A 3,004-nucleotide genomic window follows, 5' to 3' on the forward strand; every position below is an offset into this window, starting at 1 on the left:
CCTGTAATGAGCCGTAACCGAACCAGAGCCCTAATTTAACGCCACATAACCAGGCAAGCAGGATGACACAGGGAAGGAAAATTATAATGTCCTTTTGGGGGCATTGGAATGGAAAGTTTCCCTTTATACCTCCATCTGCTTTTCCCGGGGCGCCTGTGCATGTGAGCCATTTGGGATGCTGCGGGCTGGCTGGCGGCACCACCGCAGCACCGTGGCATCTGCTTGGATGCATACAGCAGCTTCCTACACATCCAGAGGCTTTGCCTGCCTCGGGCCTCCGAGGAGCAGCCCTTCCTGGAGCAGAGCTGTTGCAATTTCCTGGAGCGCATGTGGTGCAGGGAAGCGTTACCTCCGCGCATGGCTGCCAATGGGCTCTCCCTCCTGACGTGCCACAGCCAGGCGTGGAAAGGGCACTCATGGGCTACGCTCAGTGTCCTCTGCCTGCGTCCCTGCTTACACCACATCCACAGGACTCAGTGGACTTATTGTCAACAGGAGAGCAAAATGCTTTTGGCTGAAATAGTGATGAGGGACGTGTCAGGAAAGCTCATGGCAGGGGGAGGAAATGCTCTGCATGGGAGCGGACTCTGCCCCTTTGACAAGGCATGACCCCTGGGAAGTGGGATGAGGAGACCTCCTACATGTCCCCATGCTGCTGTGTTCATGGCCACGTCTTCCACTGCCCCCACACTCCCTTTCCTTTATGCCTGGGCTCCACTCTGACTCTCCAGCCAGGGAAACTGAGGCACAGGTCTCTTTGCCCTATAGGCAGTGCAGGCACAACTGCTGCAGGACCCTTGATGGCCCTCTCAGGCCCAGAGGTGAGTACTGACACTAGAAGCAGTGCAGGATGTGGAAGATGACTGAGATGGAGCCAGTGGCAAGGGCAGGACAAGGATGAGGACATGGATAAGGACAAGGACAAGGATGAGGACATGGATAAGGATGAGGACTGGCTGTTTGAAGACCTCAGATTCATCACCCTGAGAGCCCCATTCCTCCCCATGCTGGCACATACTGAACTCTACACCCAGGATATGGGAATCATTTAAATCGGATTCCTTGTGTTTTGGCTGATGCCTTAATTCCCTTGCTGAACAGCAAATTGCCAAGTTAATAAAACTCTCCCATAAAAGCCGTGATGCTGGCACTTTTCAGCATCTTTTTTTTTTCCCATTGGTGGAATAATCATAAAACATCTGCTGTAAGTTTTCGATTAAACAAAGCACAACATGTTTATGTTTTAAAGCAGTGAGGAAGTCAACAATGCTGGCACAAACATAGGCAGTAAAGTCCCTATAACTTCCCTGGGAACTGAGGGGACCTTTCTCGCTGTCAAGTCCTGGCCAAGGGCCACAGGCCTGGCTCTGCCCTGCTGCTGTCATGACACTGACAGCCCCAGTCCCTGTCATCCTGACAGGATGGGATTTCTTGTCACAGCTGTGCTGTGACAGGATCTGGCCACTGTAGAAAAAGCAGCCCAGTGACCTAGGACACCAGCTTCCCATGTAAAGGGGGTTTAAGCTTTTATAGACTGATTTTGAAGGGGGAGAGAAGCTTCAAGAAGCCACCAACGGGGCTGCCCCAAACTCCCATCCTTATCGTCCTCAGTGGGAAGGGGCACACAGCCTGTCAGCACTTCGGAGGTATGTTGCTTCTGGAGAAGACTTTTTCTAGTTTCTTCCACCCTGCTCAGAGGTAGATCAAGGTGACAGCTCTAGGGAAAGGGCTCTTCCATTAGCAAAACACACCAGTGACAGGTCCACTGAATTTAATGAATGAAAGCAAAGAGATTTCCCTGGAGCATTTCAGTTGGGAAGAGCAAGAAAACCCAAACTCCTTTATGAACACAGCCAAACTTCCCTCACCAGCTCCCTGGGCTACCAACCAAACCTGTATCAATGGAGGTGTGATATGACCTGCAGCTCTGTCACGGTCCTATGGCAATGTGATGTTCCTATATAGCAGGTGATGCTGGAGTGAGCTGAGCAGTGGATGATGTCTGTGCCAGGACCACTTTTGGGCTCTCGAGAAGCCCATTTACATATGCCAGAAACGTGCTTATCAACCACCAAGAGCCTTGAGTCACACTCTCAGCCTGGTCTGACAGCATTGCTCCTGGCCCACGGAAGGATTAGCTGACAGAGTGGAGATAAGGATTTAGGCTTATTTTGCTACACTTTGGAAATAAATGACGCAGGAAATGTTCTGCTTGCAGGGAATGAAACCATCAGAAAAGCCCAGGGGATGGCTGGGTTGTTCAGGCATCAGCAACCATGCGGGATCACTGGCCCCAAAGGTGCTCATCCCTTCAACTTCAGCTAAAACCTGGGCTGTTCAGGGCAGGCATCCCTCCTTGCTCCAGCTCACATATTTGACTTAGAGGTCCCTGCTAGCATCTGCACCGAACCATGCCAAGGCTCAGCAGGTCAGACAGGCCTTGTGACCCCAGGCAACCTGCCCTTGCTTGCTCAAGTCCCCAGTGAAGCCACTGGAACCAGCCAAGTTACTGCGCTGGGACCAGCCTGTGGCTCAGCAGCACACATCTGCTAGTAAAGGCATGGGAGCACAGGTCAGCAATAACCAACAGCCAGGAGGTGGAAACAAAATTACATCAGACCTGGAAGGGGCTGGGAGTATCACTGGGAATAAACCAGAGGGAATTGGGTGACACCCAGGGAATGTGGGCAGTGGTCACCTGTATCCAAATGGTGGGTACCTGCCTGCAGTATGCCACATGGCTGGCTGGCTTACAAACACCCATGGGAGAGGGATCTTTTGATGGAAAGGACGGGCTCTGCAGCAGCAGAGAGCTAACAGCAAGGTCAAACCCTCATCCATGGCCATAAGGGAGGATGGGCATCACCACAGCTCCACATCTGCTCTGCTGGAGACTGGCTGGGACCCCACACCCTTGCTCACCCTCCTTGCAGTGTTCTCTGGCCAAGCAAAAGATGTGCACACAGCAGGAGCCAAACCCCTCCCCTAGGAGTTTAGCTTTTCT

This window comes from Mesitornis unicolor, unplaced genomic scaffold (genome assembly GCF_000695765.1).
Source record: "Mesitornis unicolor isolate BGI_N332 unplaced genomic scaffold, ASM69576v1 scaffold8119, whole genome shotgun sequence".
Classification (NCBI taxonomy): Eukaryota; Metazoa; Chordata; class Aves; order Mesitornithiformes; family Mesitornithidae; genus Mesitornis; species Mesitornis unicolor.